The sequence below is a fragment of the Panthera tigris genome, chromosome A1, assembly GCF_018350195.1.
Source record: "Panthera tigris isolate Pti1 chromosome A1, P.tigris_Pti1_mat1.1, whole genome shotgun sequence".
NCBI lineage: Eukaryota > Metazoa > Chordata > Mammalia > Carnivora > Felidae > Panthera > Panthera tigris.
This window is the reverse complement of record NC_056660.1, coordinates 74,031,576-74,052,305: the sequence shown is the minus strand read 5'-3', so window position 1 is coordinate 74,052,305 and position 20,730 is coordinate 74,031,576. Positions and strand designations below refer to the sequence as shown.

At 39.6% G+C, this 20,730-nt stretch overlaps 1 long non-coding RNA gene across 1 annotated transcript; it reads right to left on the bottom strand.

Annotated features, from left to right (window-relative positions):
• Window positions 1-17,013: 17,013 nt before the first annotated feature.
• On the bottom strand, window positions 17,014-20,508 carry LOC122231085. The gene is made up of 2 exons (XR_006208220.1): window positions 20,374-20,508; window positions 17,014-17,838 (listed from the first exon to the last, which is right to left on the bottom strand). It is a non-coding gene; the product is annotated as an uncharacterized LOC122231085 (long non-coding RNA).
• Between the last annotated feature and the right edge of the window lie 222 nt (window positions 20,509-20,730).

Below are 20,730 nucleotides of genomic sequence, written 5' to 3'. Positions count from 1 at the left end.
TTTTCTCTTACAATGAGACAAAATGCATACTACCACTGAGAAAACTCGGCAGTCCATTGTTGACCCCATTTCTTCCTTCACCTACTGCCACATTTTTTTGTTCCTCATCACAGGAAAACAAAAATATTCCTGACAGAGTTTCTACTAGGCTGTTCCACTTTCTTGCATTCCATTCATTGTTAACTAATTCTGTTTTTTTTAAGTTTTATTTATTTAAGTGATCTCAACACCCAATGTGGGGCTCGAACCTATGACCCCGATACCAAGAGTCACGGACTCTTCTTCCCACTACGCCAGCCAGCTGCCCCCATTGATAATTAATTCTAGTTTAGTACTCTATTGAAACTCTACAGTCAAGGGGGGTCTAGGTGGCTCAGTCGGTTGAGCGTCCGACTTCGGCTCAGGTCGTGATCTCACAGTTCCTGAGTTTGAGCCCCTCGTCGGGCTCTGTGCTGACAGCTCAGAGCCTGGAGCCTGCTTTGGATTCTGTGTCTCCCTCTCTCTCTGGCCCTCCCCCATTCATGCTCTGTCTCTCTCGATCTCAAAAAAGGAAATAAATGTCAAAAAAATTAAAAAAAAAAGAAGAAAGAAAAAGAAAGAAAGAAAGAAAGAAAGAAAGAAAGAAAGAAAGAAAGAAAGAAAGAAAGAAAGAAACTCTACAGTCAAGATCACCAGTTGCCACTTGGTAAATCTCTTGAGACCAACTGACATCATCTCACACAACCGCTCTCAAGGTTTTTATTGTTTTGGCTGCCCCCTCATTTCAGAAACATATTTCTGTTTGCTTTTGGGAAACAGTGTTCTGCTTCCCTCTTGTTTTCCCATCAGGCTATTTATCCCTTGTCTCATTTTCCCCGTTCACTTCCTTTCTTTTATCCATGAATAATACTATTCCTTTGTTTTCCGTAACTTATTAAAATGACCGTCTTTGCAACTACAATGTGAAGGTAAAATTTATTCTTATATTTTACATGTGACATAGAAAACACAAATGTTGGTGCACCTGGTTGGCTCAGTAGGTTGAGCGTCTGACTCTTGATTTCAGCTCAGGTCATGATCCCAGGGTTGTGGATCTAGCTCCTTGTTGGGCTCCATGCTGAGCATGGAGTCTGCTTGGGATTCTCTCTCTTTCCCTCTGCCCCTCCCCACCCCCTCAGATTAAGGAAAAAAATTAAAAAGAATACAGAAATGTATGTAATAAATTGTTACTTAATCCACATAGTAATGGATACTATGATACATTGGCAATTGTTACATAAATATCACAGGTGGCAGTAAAGTGTTGCTTATTTATAACTGTTTTTTTAAAGAATCACTAATGTCCTGTGGACATAAACCAAATCTTCTATAACTTTTATATATTTCTTACTGCAATTTCATTGTTGTACTGTGGGCTCTCTGAAGGTTCTAGTGTCCATAGATGTCTATGAGATCTTTCAAAAAGGAAACATTGTGGTAGAACAAATTTAGGTTTTACAGTCAGAGAGACCTCAGTTGTATGCATACCTCCTCAAATTTCTTGATACATATATCCGGGGGAAACACACACACACACACACGCGCGCGCGCACACACACACACACACACACACACACACACACACACACATCTTCATTGACTCTGATTATCACTATCTAAAAGACAGGGAACATTACAGTAACTAGTAAGGACATTGTCAAGAATAGAGACAATGCAGGCGTGGAAAGCTTCCAGCACATGAAGAGTCAACAAGCAGTCACTGCTAACACCATTCGTTATTCATCACTTATGTTTCAAGAGTAAATAAAAGGGTAAGTAGCAATTGGCTAAGTCACCAGCGACAAGAACAAGGTGGCAACCAGACATGATTGCAGCCAGAAAGATCCATTCGATCTTTCAAATATACCACAGATTCTAAAGCCCTCCCAATCTGTCTGGAGGTTATCATATTACCGTGGGAGTACTATAACAATATCTTCTTTAAAGGTCGGTACCTACTTAACCTCTGTGCAAGTACTCAGTTGGTCTATGGCCCTAGGCAAGAAAACAAACCTTTTTGGGTCTCTGTTTTCTCATATAGAAAATAAGGCTAATATAATACCATATCGTGGGTAAGATTAGATGGTTTCACTCACGTCGAGCAGTTAGTATAGTATCTGAGAAATATGTATGCTCAGCAGGCTACAGCTATTATTATCTATGCCCTTCCTAGACGTACTTGTTGTGTTCTATGACAAATGCCTTATGAATGCTGTCATTAATCCCCAGATTTTCTGTGGAAAAGTAATTTTTTCCCCATTTCAAGATGAGAAAACTGAGGCATCGAGAGGTTAAGTGTTTTACTCAGGGGCATATAGCAAACAAACAACAGAGCTGAAGTTTGAAACCAAGTCCATTATTATTTTTTTTCCAAACCTGGACTAATACATTATCTGGGTCATTGGCCACTAGTATAATGGTCATTATTCAGAAATCTTCAGATTTTTTTCTTTAACTGTGGAGATCTTGTGCCCTTCTCCATATTTAAACATACATATCCCTGAGGGTTAGGAAATATAAGCACAGCATCACTTAATCTTGACTTTCCCACATATCCACAATTTATGAACCTGTTGTGGTTCCATTTTTCAGATGAGGAACTGAAACAGATGAATTGGGTGATTTTCCCAAGGGTAGATGGGATTGTAGTGAAAATATGAGTAGATGCTACAGTTTAATTTCTTACTGTCGAACATTTCACTAACACATCCCATACGTGGACTCCTCTCCTACTTCTAAAAGCTTGTTGAAGGATGAGGCATACTTTACAGTGGAAGGAGCCAAGCTAGAAGCTACTGTGAACCTTGCTCAAAATAATGTATCAGTTTCATGATGGAATCAAGAACCAAAGCTAGGTTTGTCTCATTTCAACATTTTGCTTTTACAGATTTGTGATACTGCGTCTTGCTTACGTCTGTGAACAAGTACTCAGTGAAGACTCAGAAAGTCCCATAGCCTCTCAAAGTCGAGCTGATTCTTACGTGGGACATTTTAGGGACAGATATGTACTGTCAGCATCTTGAGTTATAAACTAACTTCAGTGTGGTCTCCATAGAAAGTCTGATTTAGAACACCTCTCCTTGCTAATGGGCCTTCCAAGAAGAGTCAATTGTCTATGGCCTGCCAAGTACTTAAATGAATTAACTTGCTGGGTGAAGTCAGTTTCTAATGTCAAGGTGTCCTGGAGGAGGAAATGAGGTAGAAAATGATAATGCGTAACCCTCGCATAAAAGCTGTCACTGTGACATTAGACCCTGTCTCAGACAGTGTTTCAAAGATTTGGGTTTAGAGACGAAGTAAAATAGAGCCACTTACCATTCTTTCCGTGGAAAACAAAGGTGATAAGAGAAGTGTTTAGAGTCGAGGCAGAGAAATACAAAGAAGGGAAGGAAAAATAACCATCATATTTCAAGACTACCAGCATGGATCTTTTCTAAAGAGGGAACTTTTGAAATTTGAGAAAGCCAGCACCAGAAGTCTGGTTGCAATCTGTACACATTTAGTAAGACCAATAATTTAATATTTTGTATTTCCTAATTGACTTACTCATTCTTTTTGGTCAGGCATTGTACATTTTTCAAAAAACGCTGATGAGATTTTGTTAGTTAAAATGCTTGGGCTCTTGTGGCTTTTCTGTGCTTTCTTTCCTCTTGTGCTGAAGAGAAGTACGTGGTCCCATGAACCTCAACATGGTGAATTAGAGTGTCTTTTTTAGAAACCTTTTTTCCTCACTTCTCTGTGCACACTGCCTCAATTTCTATCAAATCAAACCCACTCTCTCCAAAGGCAGAGTATGCTAAAAGCATTCAGGGAAGGATCAACCCCTAACATGAATGGGACTATTCATTACTTTCAAATGTGAGTACATATAGCAAAGAAAGAATGCACTACATTGGGGCTGAAAAGTCCACGTCCTTATAACTAACAGCTCGTCTTCACATTAGCAAAAGAACTTTTCTCTCTTTTTTCCTTTGGGGGAGGCACAAGTGTTTCCTTCCCAAACATAATGAATCATGTGCCTCCAAAGAGACTTTAAAATATGTCCAAGTAAGGCGATCTTAGAAAATCAGTGTGATGCATTTTTTTTAATTTTAGAATACGTTTATTGGGGCGCCTGGGTGGCTCAGTCGGTTAAGTGGCCGACTTCGGCTCAGGTCACGATCTCGCGGTCCGTGAGTTCGAGCCCCGCGTCGGGCTCTATGCTGACAGCTCAGAGCCTGGAGACTATTTGAGATTCTGTGTCTCCCTCTCTCTGCCCCTCCCCCGTTCATGCTCTGTCTCTCTCTCTGTCTCAAAAATAAATAAACGTTAAAAAAAATTAAAAAAAAAGAATACGTTTATTAAAGTTTATTTATTTATTATTTTGAGGGAGACAGAGACTGTGCAGATGGGGAAGGGGCAGAGAGAGAAGGAAAGAGAAAGAATCAGAAGCAGGCTCTTTACTGTCAGCAGGGAGCCCAATGGATGTGGGCTTTGTCTCACAAACCCTGTGATCTTGCCCTGAGCCAAAGTTGGATGCTTAACTGACTGAGTCACCCAGGCGCCCCCATCAATTCACGTTTTTAAAGGACATCTACGTATTGTGTTCAGCGAAGTAAACAAATCAAAAGGCAGAAATGTTAAAGAACTAAAGTGGAAGTCAAACCTCACAGAGGTGTCTCTCTTTTTTTATTTATTATTATTTTTTTTGATGTTTACTTATTTTTGAAGGAGAGAGAGTCAGAACGTGGGGGTGGGTGTGGGGGTGGGGGGTGCAGAGAGAGAGTGAGACACAGAATCCGAAGCAGCCTCCAGGCTCTGAGCTGTCAGCACCAGCCCAACCCGGGGCTCGAACCGTAACCCACGAGACCATGACCTGAGCCAAAGTCGGAGGCTTAACCGACTGAGCCATCAAGGTGCCCCCAGAGGTGTCTCTTTTGAAGCAAATTCATTGTATAGTGTAAATAGGTTATAAGGAAATTGTAGATAAAGAGTAACTTTGGGAAGTTGCTAGGAAAGTCGACCTTTTGAGCGTGTTATGAGCACGCACAAATACTCATGGGTCCAAATCCTTAGGAAGCGAAAAAGAGAAATATTCCCTTATCCTGCCTGTTACCAGTGCTAGTCCCATTTCATACATGTCTGGGGTGTGCAGTCCCCCAAATGTGCACGATCTGGAAAGCGGCACAGCCATTTTCTGGGCTACGGACATGACAGATGACACAATATGCTCGATACCCCACCTGTTCCAGGCTCTAGCATGTGCACAGTTCTGTTCATTAGCTATGACTAAAACCCTAGCCCTTCCCTCTCCGAAAAATACATCAGGATGGGAAAAGCAAAAAAAGAAGAAGAAGCTGATATTTTTGTAGGAATAATCCTAAGTGCACTGCAGTTATTTAATGAGTTTACTAGTAGAAACGCATTATTTAGGAGACACCAAGAATGAAATGCAGCTCAGGCATATGTCAGGCCACCCAAGTTGTGACCAGAGAGCTAATACCGGAGCTTGACCAAGATGATGGCTGTCACTGTCTCCTCAGTCCCTGCCCGCACATGAAAACCTTAATTCTCGACTTTAATCAGGGTTAGTCTCCGAATGATAAGGGGACACTGGCTTTGAGACATCCACAACTCAGAGATGACGTTCAAGTTCTCCATAAAATTGGCATAAAGTGCAATGTCCTAATCATAGTTTGTGTTGCCTTTTGTAGACAAAAGCCGATACTCATCAATTATAAGAGAAAATCTGTAAATATTCATTTTTCCACCAAGCAAAAGTGCACCCTAGATTTCACAACACCAAGGAGGAAAACATTCCTTCTGGAATCATCTTCCTGCTGTTGCCAAGCTCTGTCCCAGAAAGGGTCTATTGTTTCCTTAAGGCACTCCTTTCCAGAAAGATAGGCTGTGCCATAGCACAGCCAGGTCCCTAGGAGGACAATGGAATTTAAGGACAAAATGTAGCAGAATACTTCAAGCAACATCAACCACATATTTTTTTTAATTCAATGTCTGATGGCAATGTTCAATTTTATGCAGACTTTTTAAAAAGAAAATAACGCCAGGTCAAGGTCTTATGTAGGAAAAAAGGGACGACTGAACTTCCCAAGGCAATTTTTACAACATTCCAGATTATTTCCGAGATGGTCACAACTTCTGGAAATACTTAAAATAAGTTGAATTTTCGTTCGCCACTTAACACTTTGAAAAGTAATGTTTTACATAATATTGCTAGGGAAGAAAGCACAACCCAAATTTAACCAAAAACGATTTTTTAAAAAGTGAATATTATAGTCATTGGCATAAGGACGCAAGTCTTAAAAGTATTTTAGATTTTTTTTTAAAGAGACATCCTATATTTTATTTGGATTAAAATATTTAGACAGACGATTATATTCAGGAGCGTATTTTTACCAGTTTTTTTGGTAGACAGCAATAATAATAGGTTAGCCCCTAAGGTAACTATTATTCACCTGTTTGTTTCCTACCCAGGGCTGTTATTCACAGGCTTTAAAAGTTTAAAGTTTAAAGCTTTTTCTCTACCAGTCCTCAATATTGTAGTAAATAGATGGAAATTCCTTCTTTGGTCCACCCACTGTTTCCTCCTATTTTATAACCCTGTGGCTCTGAAGCTTTCAAATACAGAAAGGAATTATTTCTTCAGTAGCTAGTGTACGAGTTATGGGCTTTCATTCGCTGTTCCAAGGTGAAAATACTGGATTTCAGGTAGATCCAGTTCTAAGGCTAGTTTTGACAAGACTGGTTAGCGTCCTCTGAAAAGAATTCACGTTAAGATACAAAACTGAGCCTTTCGTTGTCATCAGTTATTTTATTTTTGGTGGCTGTGTGCGTGTGTTTTGTTGTGTTTTTAATAGATAACTTTGAAAGAGATGAGAACATGTTAACATTTAGGGAAGAAATAAAATTAACAATTCAGAGAGAGGTAGGTTGTTTGTAAATTACAGTATTCAGCATCGTCTGTCATGTGGATTACATTTGTTAAAGGAAAAAAAAAAACTGTTTACTAGACCTTCCCAATTGTTTGTATTTATGCAAGAACTGACCTGAGGATAAATTTGTCACCTCGCACATTTCGTCTTTACCAGAAAGCATATATGCATGAGGCTGAGACTAAACATGCCATTAACTCATCAATTGAAATGGCTAGGTACCAAGATCAACATTTCATAAAAACTTCTGAAATGAAACTGAAGATATTTCTCCCCAGTTGGCACAGGTGAACTTTGCCTTACTTTCGAGATAAATTTGCAACTTGGCTCTTCATTTACTTTTGCTCGAGAAACCCTAGTTCCCCAGATGGTGTTTCCTTCATGCCCATCACTGTTAGAGAGATTCCATGCCCTTTAAAGCTGGACAAGTTATACATTTCATCCCTATCCAATGCCTTCTTTGTGAATGAATACCCCAAGACACAGAGTATCATCATATCATGCACTTACCGCTGATTCGTATGCTAAGGCTTGGCGTTCTCCAACCCATGCATCAAGGTTTTGTAAAGTCAGTGTTAGCACACGGTAGGAGCTCCGTAAGAAGCACTGCATGGACGGTAAGACTTTCTTGAGTTGGCAGTTGGGTCTATGCATGCATAGATGTATAGATTTATAAATGAACAAATGAGTGTATGAATAAAGGAAGGTATTCAGATTTAACCAGAGAAGGCAAATGGCATTGTCACGGAGAGCAGAAATAATTTTCTAGAAGTGGTCTTTAAAAGGTCCTGATCTAGTTCACTGTGAAATCTCTTAAGCTGAAATCAGATTTCTGTCTCAATGACAACTTGTCTCCTTGGCTTGGTGTTCTTTGAAATGTCAGATTGAATTTCCCAGAAGGCATTTGTTTGTTTACTCGGAGTCACTGCACTTGCCCTCCTGTGCCAACTTGTCAGCCCACCTTGATTTTGGTGTATTTGCTTAATTCCAAGTATCTATACCTGTAGCCTAATCTCCACATGTTATCTTAACTGTTAATTGTGTTATTGATTTTTGATAAGTATCTTGCCTGAGAACGATTCCCACTGTTCAGTTTGATACAAATAATGCATCTGATATATATTCTATTGTTGGTTCAGTCTCAACCCAAAACAAAGCATAACTGGAACCTCATGCTGCTTTTGCAGAGAGTTATAAAATAAAACATAGATTTTTTTAAGGAAAATGCCATTCCTTAAAAGTTACACTTTCTTGCTACAACGATTGGAATTAAGTCACTCAAATGCAAAACAAATACACAAAAAGTTTAACACTGGTTAAACACGCAAAACTTTGGAATCTGAAAAAGCCAGGTTCAAATCTAATTTTACTACTGACCTCTGTCAGGTTACTGACTTCAGCTTATCAAATCTGCAAAACAGTTTGAATACTTCCTTTCCAAAAGGGCTGTGAAAAGCAAGTGAAATAACGGAGCACAATCCCTGTCAGGAGATACAATAACTGATGACTACGAAAATGATTTTTATTAGTAGCGATTAAGAGAAAATTTAGCAAAAACCATAGTAAAGACACAAGTAATCTATTATGGGAGCGGGTAATATATCAATAATCATAAGCCCAGTAAACAGTGTCCCTGTTAGCGTTTTTCCATTTCATAGCAAAGACCTGGCATAGACTCAGGACTGTTGAGTTTTGGTAGTAGGCACAGGGGTCCGTGAAAGTAGAGATGAGAAAATGGGTTAGTGGGTGGGAAGTGTTGGCAGAGGACCCCTGTGAAATCTCTAGAGGGTAAAACGAAGTGGCTTCCCCTTTCCGAAACTTCGCCTGAATAGGAATGCAGTTGAGGGAAGGTGGGCCAATTCTTACACAGTCCCTTTCTAATATACACCATTAAAAAGGATCATTACCAAGGTAAAACTTCGTTAAGTAGGAGAAGGAGGGAATCTAAGATTACTGTCAAGGGTAAACACGAAAACAAAAAAGAAAGGAGTAGATACCATGTAGAAACATGATTTTTACAGAAAGGGAACAGATGCCCTCTCGAAACGTGTGTCTTGTCCCGTTAAAGACGGACTCTGCTGATTACTTTAAGGTCAAAGTAGACATTAAATGCAGTAATGGTACTAGGTAGGGTGCACTGTAAATATTCTTAAGGGTTAATGTGTGTTTAACAAATGGTAGCTTTTTTTTTTTTTATCTTGGAGGCTCCTTTAAATACTCACATGCTTTTCTTTAACTAGGTGCACATAAGATGTGTTACCGGAGTGATTTGCCACCAGGAGTTCGGCCTCAGACTGATACTGTATATGAAATGAAGACATTCATAGTTACTAACTGTTTGTATGGAAACTCAGAGGCCACCTGATGAAGCACAAGAATTGCTTTTCCTTCTTCGGGAAAATTCAGTATGACTGAAATATTTTTTTGCTAGGTCAATATCAAACCGAAACCTCAAAGGGAGCTAAAAAAAAACCAACTTACATTCTGAAAGCATAGGCTTTGTATCAGGTAGGTTTTCTGTGTCCAATTTACTATTGTTTTCAAGGTTGGACCACCATTAATATGGCGTTTATGAACAACATTCCTTTAGTTCATTTAGTTCATTCCTTTAGACTCCCCACAAAGCCTGAGAAATGAAGCCATACCCCTCAGCTGAGAACTCAGTGGCTAACCCAGCGTGGTTCTGATCTAGTTTTTCTGCTATGTTTGCTTCTGTTTCTCTACAGAAAAGTTCTAGAATACATTAGCTTTATTCATTTTCTCTTGCAAATGATGGATGCCTTCCTTTATGAGAACCTCTTTTCACTTTTCTGAAGGTCCCAACCTTCTTATAATATTCTTCCTGTCTTTCTTTTTTCCTCACCTCTTTCTTTCTCTCAGGGTCTCCTTCCTCCTGTCCATCAACCATCATCCATTCATTTTTGAGGAAATTTGCTGTACATAAAAATGTATAGGAAATAATACCATTTGCACATCACCCATCACAAGTCTTAAGAACAAAACACTGCAATACTGCAGAAGTCCTCTGTTTATCGCTCTCTGATGGTATTTTGCTCCCTCTCTCCTTCACCCAGAGATCACTGCTATATATTTCAGAGCATGCAGAGAAGACCCAGCCTTGTGCTTGCTCCGGTATAGTAAATAGCCCACAGCCCTGCTGTGAAGGACTCCTTCCAGGGATGATGGTGGGTTAGGGCTTTTCATCTCTGAGCCCCTTCATGGCCTTGCTGGACCTCGCATGGCCACCATGTGAACCATGAGTGTATGTAGGGTTTAGAGGCCTGGTCATTTGTACTTGATGGAGAATAGAAGGGTCATTCCACCTCCAGAGCTCCCTGTGGGGACAGCCAAGTGGTTTTGGAAGCCTGTCTCATAGACTAGCTTCAACTTCATCCCGATTTCTTAATGTTGGAGTGAGTCCCTTTATTGCAGTGTTGAATGAAAATACCAACGAAATATGTTGTGTTTCATCCTTTCATTTCACCCTTCGGTAGGATAATTGTATGTTTTTACTGGAATGCATTAGAGCTGTGTGATCCAATAACCACGTGTTTTTTATTGATCCCTTAAAATATGGCTACTCCAAATTGAGATGTGCTCTAAGTGCACCAGCGGTGAAAGACTATGAAAAACAATGCAAAATATGTCATTGATAATTTTTGAAAATCTTGAAAATTTGCTGAAGTCATAGGGTTCTGTATTGAGTTAAATCAAATATATTAATTGCACCTGTTTCTTTTCATGTTTTTAACATATGGCTACTAGAAAGTTTAATATTGTAGAAATTTCTATTTGAATTTCTTTTTACTTAAATGGGTGTGGAAACTCTCTCAAATTCTTTTTCTGCATCTATGTAATAATCTTTTATTTTCCTGCATGAATCAGTTAAGGTAGACAGATTTTTTTTTTTAAGGGTCGGCCAGCCTTGTTCTCAGGTGATTCAACCCAACTTCATTACATATGTGTGTGTAAATATATATATATATATATATATATATATATATATATATATATATATTTTAAAGATTAGACTGGATTGGTTTGGTAATAATTTACTAAGGGCTAATGACTGTTAATTGATGAGATTGGTGTATAACTTTCTTTGCTGGTTCTGTCTTTGTCAGGCACTGGTATGAAAGTAACATTAGCCCAATAAAAAGAGAAGTGAGTCTGATGAATTTCATGGGTGGATTTTTTGCTCATTTTAAGCCTTTAATAGTCACAGGATCATTAATATTCTTCAATTGTACTTGTATCAATTTTGGCAATCTGAAGTGTTTATTATTTACTTTCTTCTACATTGAGTTAATCTTTTGTCCTTTTGAGAACTTCTTATTGTAAAAACAGCTCATTTCTCCTTTTCTAGTGAATGCATTTTTACTGACAATTCCTCTCATTAACACCTTATGTGAATACCACTTAAATGAAAATTTTAATTACTTTTTTTTCAATTATATTTTCTAATATGTGTTATCAGTTCTTTGACACACTATGCTGTGTATTTAAAATTTCAACCATATGAAGCGAAGTGTCTTTAGCTAATTTTCTGTTACTTGTGACAAGATCATTATGGTTAAAGAGTGTGCTAAATATTTCTCTTATATGCCTGAACAATAAAATCTTCACAATTTTCCCTTGGCTTGATAGCTTGTCTTAATATTTTGGTCAAATATTGTTTTTTGATTCCCAGAGTTAGTCATTATTACGGTTATTACTATCTTAAGTCATTGTTTGTCTACATTGTCTCATGTTTTTTACTAGTAACGTGTTTGATTTTAACTTTTATTAGTTTATGTTAGGTACACGTGTTAATGCAGTATTAGAAAAAATATATTAATTTCTAAAAGTGTTAATCCTGATACTTTTCCCCCCTGATCTTTGTTAATGGTGGATGGTTTTCCCTCATGTATTTATCATATTGGATGGAGCCTCTAGCTTGGTGGGTCCTTGTCTCTGGGATTCCCCTGTGCCCTCTACTGAGGTCCAATTCCTGGAGAGATATCTATGTTAGTTTATATCAGGTGTCCAGTGGGTTACATATTTTTATGCTAATTGTGCTGCCTGAAATTTCCTGGACTACTCAGGTACTGTAAATCCCTTCTAAAATCAAGCTTGCGGTAACACTTTTTGAGAGGGATGTTTGATTTCATATCATCATTTCTGCCTAGAACAGAAGTTCCCAGCTCTCACTCTATCCAACTGGTAGACTTTTTTCTTTGTTTTGTTTTGTTTTGGAACTATTTCATTATTTTATACCATTATCCCTAGCGACCAGTTCATTTTCCCTCCTTTGTGAGCCAAAGACCTTCCCACTCGTTCTCATTCTAAGAACCTTTGAATCTTCAAACATCCTGAGAATAGCCCAGCAGGGAAAGCTACCTTAATGCTTTTCTTTACAGCTTCCTATCATTTTTGTCATTTGGCAATTTTCCTTACTTTTGTGTCAACTTACTTAATCCTTTTCAGGGTGGATTGTTATAGTTGATCTAGAATTTTTAAGTATTTGACTCCAGTGTATGGTCTACCTTTTGCACGAACCTTATTTGCTCTCGGTCTATCTACTTTTCTTATTCATCTTTAATTTTTTTTAATAGTTGTTTATTTTTGAGAGAGAGAGAGAGAGAAAGAAAGAGACAGACCGACAGAGTGCAAGGGGGGACGGACAGATAGGGAGGGAGATACAGACTCTGAAGCAGGCTCCAGGCTCTGAGCTGTCAGCACAGAGCCTGACGCGGGGCTTGAACTCACGAACTGTGAGATCATGACCTGAGCCGAAGTTGGTCGCTGGGTCAGCCAGGCGCCTTTCTTACTCATCTTTAAAGCCACCGCCATGGTATCTGTTCTCTCTATGGCTGATATGGCTCCTGGGGCAGTTAATTGTATGTATCAGCTTAGCTAGACCACAGTACCCAGATACTTGGCCAAACACAACTGGATGTCAACGTGAAGATATTTGTAGGTGAGATTCACATTTAAATCAGTAGACTTTGAATACACGGATCAGCCTCCATGATGTGGGTAGCCCTCATGTAATCAGCTGATACCAATGTTTCCCTAGAAAGAGGAAATTTTGCCAGTTTGGACTCAAACTGCAATATCAGATTATCTGAGTCTCCAGCTTGATGGTGTACAGACAGATTTTAGACTTGCCAGGTTCCACAATCACGTGAGCCAATTCCTTAAAAACAATCTCTGTGTCTCTCTCTCTCTGTCCGTCTCACTGTCTCTCTCTCTCTCTCTCCCCCCACCCCTTATGTACATAGGGAGCCTTATTACAGATCCACCTTTCACTTGGTTTTTCTCTCTTAATGCAAAAGAACACAGAATGAGTGTGGAAGGTATTTATGCCCTCCATAATTCTGCTGCTTTAACAATATTTTTATGTCTCAGCTACTCCCGCAGATCCTACAATTCCAGAGCTGACGGTCCAATCAAATCTTTTGCCCAGCTGTCTGAGTTCTCCCTCCCCAATTTCGAAAAAAAAAAAAAAGCTTCTCAATTTTCCAACCTCCTTCCTCTCTGTCTTTGGCTGACTTGTTCCATTCTCATTGGTGTACATATTTTCAATGAGATATTTTATTAAACATTTTAAAGGGCATCGATTGTCTAGCCGTGGAGGTGCTAAACTCGGTTGTGTTTGTGATGCCCAATTCCTAATTCTAGACAGCATGACCCATGCACAAAAAGGCAGTAAAAAAAAAAAAAAATCTCTTTTGGACAACTCTCAGGTCAACTAATCAAAACATCATAGCATAGCAATGGTATTTCTTGTATAGAAAGAACAACATATTCTGTTTTCAAATATGTGTCAGTAAACGGTGGGGGTATTTCACAGACCTGTTCTGCAGCCCATTTTACTTCCCTTTGTTCAAATATGCCCTAAAAATTTACGCGTCAGGGCAACTACATTGACGTTGAGATTCATTGTTAACACTTGTAGATTTCAACACAGGTTTGGGCGTCCTTATGGTGTCTTTGATTCTTTGATGATAATGATAACATACAGATGTTATTTCAAGTTAGTTTATTAGGTGCACCTCTATTTTCCATGTGAAATATTTGTATTCTAAGCCACCAAATGTTGGCTCTATTTCTGTTCGCTGTCCCAGCATGTGTATAGTTGGACAGCTGTTTTCCCTTAAACTATCTGAGTGGCATAGCAACAACCACTAAAGAAAGGAAGCTTGGGTTAATCATTTGACTTTACTCCTTTCTCTTCTACGTAAAACTTAAATTCTCACAGGGATTCTGATGGACCAAATGGTATGTTAAAGCTTGCATTCTGCTTACCGTGAACTGCTTAACTTTGTTCCCAGTCCCTACTCCGGGGTTATTCAATTTAGATTAGTCATGATTTACAGGTAATTAAAAAGCGTATTCATTTCCATCTGCTGAGATCCAAGGTTGTCTCATCTTCAAGGCTGGTTTCTGAAATAAAATGGTTAACTGCTGGAACAGCTTGTGGTTAAATATCTTTTATAAAATCTGACAGTTGTTTAGATAAACCAAGTTCTTTCCTCAGCAAAAGTCAAAGTACATTTAGGTTGTTTAAGTAACTGAAGTGCAGAGGTAAATGTAGAAAGACCTCTAAACAAACCAGTTGTGTCTTTAAAATGAACACAGAAGGCATCCCAGGCCTTATATATTTGCAAAACCTTCGAATACCCAGCAAATAATTTGTTTTCCAACTGTTTTTTTTTTTTTTACGTTGCATAAGAATGAATTCTCACTTCTGTTCCCACCGATATTCAATACACAGTGACCCCTCCAGCTGTTTGCACAAAGATTAAAAACACAACACAACAAACAAAAACCCCTCCCCCCCCCCCCCCCCCCCCCCCCCCCCCCCCCCCGCCCACCCAATTGCTTTCTTCAAGCACCTTAGTGCTAAAAGTCAAGGCAGTTTATTATTGGTGAAATGCTGAGGCAGAACAGCACTTCTCAATCCATATGGTTTAATCCCTTTTTTTGTGAATCTGCCGAATCTATCAGCATTTTGCAGTGGAAGGGAGAAAAGGGAAAAGTATCTTATATTTGTAAAGCAGTAACAGAACAGTGGGGAGCAGTGTGGTGGTGTTGTTTTTTTTTTTTTTTTTTTTTTCCTCTTCTCTCACTGTTACTTTGTAACCTGATGAGCTCTAAGAATGTGTCAATATTTCACTGACTATACAGAGCCCAGAATATTCCCTGCTTTTTTTTTTCTTGAAGGGATTTGGTGAATACTAAAGTTTTATTTTGAAATACAATTTAGAGATAGCACATCATGTTTATCAAACTCAAACTTGTCTATGAGGTATGGGTCCTGGGACCATACTGTAAGAGTCTGACATGTAGGATATTGAGTATTGCTTTCACTTCTGTAGGATTATATGGAATTTGTAGGCTTTCAGAGCAGAAAAGGAACACAGTGAATTAATTCACCCGCTAAAATTTACGGGAGGAAACTGAGGTCCTGAGAGGTTGGATTAGGGACCCAGTGCCAGCCAGGGGAGGAGCTGGGATAAGTGGGCAGACCTTCAAGAAATAACCAGTGAATAAATGAAGGAATGAGGCTTCATGCCCCTGAAACCCAATGTTCTTGGTGTGCTTTGCTCTCAAAATTCCATGTCACGTCCTATATAAATCATATTCCCATTTCAAACTACATTCTTCAGCAGGGTAGGATTACCAGAAATATTGCATTAAAATCTATGTTAGTTATAGAACAAGGTTGTAATTCTTTTTTTGTTTCTAATAGAGGCATTTAATATTTTCAGTATTTAATAACACCTTGTTAGTGTGTGTTAGAAACATGGATGTCTTGGGGCACCTGGGTGGCTCAGTTGGTTAAGCATCTGACTTCAGCTCTGGTCGTGATCTCACGGTCCATGAGTTCGAGCCCCGCGTCGGGCTCTTTGCTGACAGCTCGGAGCCTGGAGCCTGCTTTGGATTCTGTGTCTTCCTCTCTCTCTGCCCCTCCCCTGCTTACACTAATTCTCTGTCTCTCTCTCTCTCTCAAAAATAAATAAACATTAAATTTTTTTTTAAAAAAAGAAACACAGATGTCTTTGGTAGATAAACTGATTTTGATAACCTACATGAACAGTCATCTTTAAGGCCCTTCCTTCACATTCCTTAACCTTTACCATCCTTTCTAATACAAGACGCTATAGAAGAGAAAGAAACATATTATGTGCCTTGTCCCAATTTTATATCACTTATGTACATAGTCACAATATCACAATGTCTACAATCCATTGGGGGGGAAAAGGAAGATGTTAGTTTGGAGGAAGAAATAACTATACTTAGGCATAACGTACAACTGTTTCTGTTTGAGTTTTTCCTCAAACATTGGTTCCTTATGTCTCCTCCTCTTCTGTGTTTATTTTGAAGGGTCTTCCCCTATTCAAGCTCAGATAAAATGCAGGTACGTGCATACTCCCATTATACTACTGTGACTAGTGCTAACATTACTGGAAATTATACTATCATCGTTTATTGAAATCTTACTACACGCAGACCCTGCTCAAAGGCCTTTCTTTCCATGCAGTAACATATTTAATCACCACGCGATGCAGTGAGTATTTTCATTTCTACTCTGCAGATGAAGAAACTAGTGGCCTGGAGAGTTTAGTGATTTTTTTCCCCAATGTCACACAGCCCCTAAACGGAAGAGTTAGGTCCAAACCGTGGCAGCCCAAAGCTGTGGCCTTCCAGGGCTTTGGTTACTTTGGATCAGCAGTAGACCAACCCTGAGGAATATTGAATCCAGAACACGTTCTCGTGATCAGCCCTCAGTGCTGCTGTGACAGCCGGATCAACAGTTTAGGGAAGGGGATGCTTTTGCAACTAGACTTTGATCTGAGGTCAAGGTGAGGCAGGCAGGCAAGGGGAGGGGCCGACAGAGCCCAGACCCATCTCTCATTGCTTTCGGCCCTGAGCCCGTGGATGTCCAGCAGAGTCAGCTGCCCGCCTTCCCCTGAGGCTGCACACACCTGCTCCTCCCAGAATTGGGAGGAGTGAAGCTGGCTGTTGGGCGGGAGTTCCCCAGAGAAGCAGGATACCAATAGGAGATACACAGGGAGAGATGCATAAGAGATTTATTAGAGGAATTAATTCACTTGATTAGGGAGGCAGAGGAGTCTCGCCCAATCTGTCCACTGGTGGGCAAGCCAAAGGGGCAGGGGGTCCCAGGAACAGCCAGTGGCCTGTGGGCCAGTGGGGCTGGTGGTGTGAGTCCCAGCCCAAGTACAAAGGCTTCATAGTTGGGAAGGGGTTGGGGGGGCAATTGTGCCAGAGAACCAGGAGGCCGAGGTCCATGCCAAGGGCCGGAGAAGATGTCTGTCCCAGCTCAGCAAAAAGAGCCAGCTCCCCCTTCTTCTGCCTTTTTGCTCCATTGGAGCCGTCGTCGGGTTGGATGAGGCCCACCGACCTGGCTGAGGGTGCCCTTCTCAGCCTGTCCATTCAAAGGCTAATCTCCTCCAGAAGCATCTTTGCAGACACACCGTGAGATAATGTTGCGCCAGCTGTCTAGGCCTCCGCGTCAAGATGAAGGATGACATGAACCAGAGTTGGCCCGGCCTGGCTGCTCCTCTTACCAAACAGGTGAGCCACACCTTCCCCACAGGCAGGAAGGCCGCAACACCTGACGTGATGACGTATTGATGGGACCTCAGAGCTTAGCGATGAGGTCTTGGTTCCATCTTGAGGAACCCTAGGTATTCAGGGAAATGTAGCTCCGGGTTATGGTGAGTCCATTAAGTACAGCATGGTCCTGTCCACTGTACCAAACTTCCTAAGCCAGATGTCCAAATATCAGTAATTTCGTACAATTCCGGGTGAATGGCAGCACCAAATCTTTTTGTGGTGGCAGTTAATTTTACATGGATCTTGATCAAGAGAAGCTATGCTGTCCATGCAAGATAATGAACCGGAGAAGAAAATTAAATGCCAAAATCAAGAAAATTTACTGAAAAAAGTCGAAAATTTATCAAAGGGAAGATTTGGGGTGGTTGACCCCATCATATTTCTGAGGCTGGTTCTACTAAGAGGCAAATATTTCTCAAATTTTGTTGGTGAGAATTATGAGAGCATCTATCATCTATATAGAACTGGACACTCACCTATCATTTTCTGAAACGAAATGCAGATATTATATAGAACATTGTATTTAAGCCAGTACAATAGATAAATACCCAGCAAAACCTTCTGGTGTAACACCTTAAAAATGCTGGCTAAAGCATTTAAAAAATTATTTTTTCAGTGCCAAAATGATGTGGTAACAGATTTAAAAATATCAGATGACAAAGAACACCTGAGAAAGGAAGTCAAGAAAGATGTGCAGGGGCACCTGGGTGGCTCAGTCGGTTAAGCGTCCAAGTTCAGCTCAGGTCATGACCTTGTGGTTCATGAGTTGGAGCCCCACATCAGGCTCTGTGCTGACAGCTCATAGATTGGAGCCTGCTTTGGATTCTGTGTTTCCTTCTTTCTCTGCCTCTCCCCTGCTCAGGCTCTCTCTCTCTCTCTCAAATAAGTAAACATTAAAAAAATTAAAAAAAAAAATAAATAAAAATGTGTAAAGCTATGAAATGAGATGAAACACAATAAAGTTACCATGGGTGAAATCTAGCAGAAACTAATCCTCAAATATGGTACGTATTGGACTTCATAAAATATGGCATGCCATTGGAAACTTTAACATGATTAAATCAGTAAGAGAAGGGATTCAAGTGTGAATCTTGGTCATTTGTTATTTTTCACAATAAGTTTAGAAATAAGACTATTATACTTCTAGAAATGAAAAATGTAATAACTATCGTTGTGTACAAATTGCGATAACTTAACAGTAGTTTAAATACTGCTAGATAAAAGCTTATCGAATTGGAAAAAAGAACACAATAATTATCAAAATATTACAAAAAGTCAAATGGGTAGAAATTAGGAGGTAATGAGACTAAGATAAAATCTAAAGACTTAAAAGCACTCTGGAATAAAGAGAATGACCACTATCACCATTTAGAGAGAAACGGACTGAAAGTTTTCTATAACTGGGGCACCTGGTTGGCTCAATTGGTTGACTATGGCACCCTTGAGTTTGGCTCAGGTCATGGTCTCAAGGTTTGTGGGATCAACCCCTGCATAGAGCTGCACACTGAATGCGGAGCCTGCTTGAGATTGTCTCTCTCTCCCTCTCTTTCTCTCTGCCCCTCTCCCCTGCTCATGCATTTTCTCTCTCTCTCTCTCTCTCTCTCTCTCTCTCTCTCTCTTTCTCTCAAAACAAATAGACATTAGGAAGAGAATATAAAAGAAAAGTTTTCTATAACTAATGAAAGATTTCAGTCAACCAAATGTTTTGGTACTTCAAGAGAATCAATGAACAACTTTGTTAATTTCATGTATTGTTTCTTTTCTGTATTTTGTCATCCTGCTATCCTCTCAGTTATCTCCTTCCCTCTACATTCTGATAACATTTCAATCCAGTCTTTCATCCTCCATGCATCACTGTAGCTCCATTCCCAGAATTGAAGGATCCTTTTGAGATACAGCCCTTGTGAATCTTGTAGAGCCTTCCTTTCTCATTTAGAATAAGTCCTAAGTCTTTGCCCTGATCTACAAAGCCCTACACAATCTAGCCTTAGCCTGTGGCTTGCTATCTTTTTGACATCATCCTTTTAACCACTTGTTTCCCTGGCTTCCTTTCTCAGGTGACCCTCTCCGTCTTACGGTTTTCTGAATTCTCCAAGCAGTCCTATCTCAGGGCCTTTGCCTTTATTCTTCTCTCTGCCTGGAACCCGCTTACCGTCCATATGTACATGGAAACTTCTCCACTTCCTTCGAGCTCCTAGCTTACTCCACTTCATTGTACTTATCAACAGCTAACATTACATATTCCATAGTCATTAAAATGTCATCTCTACTTAACATTTAATTGTCTTTTCCCATGAATGGGACGTTTCTTGTTTCATCCAATGTTGTATTCCTAATGCCTGGGCAATTCTTGGCAAATATCATTCACTCATATGAATATTTAATTAACAAATAAAAGAACAAATGAATACATGAAAGTAATAGGTCTCAAAGGTTTTTAAACTGAAATCGTTCCACTAATTGGATTTCTCAAAGTTGTAGATAGCCATTTTCTTCAGTTATAATGAAACGGCTAAGCACAAGAGGTCACAGAGGTGAATTAATGGCACTAAGTTTTACAATGACCTTTAAAGAAAGCAATGGTAAAAATACAGAATGATACTTTATCATTACCTTGAAGCTACTATCCACCTTGAACAATTTCTACATGGTAGTATTTATGCTTTTTTAATATCCTATAAATTATAAATGTGGGGGAGGGGAACTCTATTTTTCTCAACCAAAGCTGAGATCATTGCTATTCTTGTATTTAACACACAGACTGCATCCAGATATTACAGGTGAACTTCATACTTACTTGACTGTGGAATTCAAGGATATTGATTTTTGGCCTATGTAGCAGTTAAATCCGTGGTTACTTCAGAGATTAGTTACTTTCCTGATGCCCGCCTTTGGAAGACAGGGATCGATAGGGCTGTCCTGCTCAGTTGAACTTCTGCCATTGTCCCCAAAGGACACACATATCTGGAATTCATTTCCTCTTCATTACAACAAAGCCAAGGTCCTTGGCCTTTGGGGGACTACTCAATATTAATTTGTTTAGTTAAGCTTTTACCTAACTGATGAGGCGGAAAAGAGTAATTGAATTGGTAGCAAATTCTAATACATATTCATATTGCTAGACTTCTGAACATATTCATAAATTTCTATCATA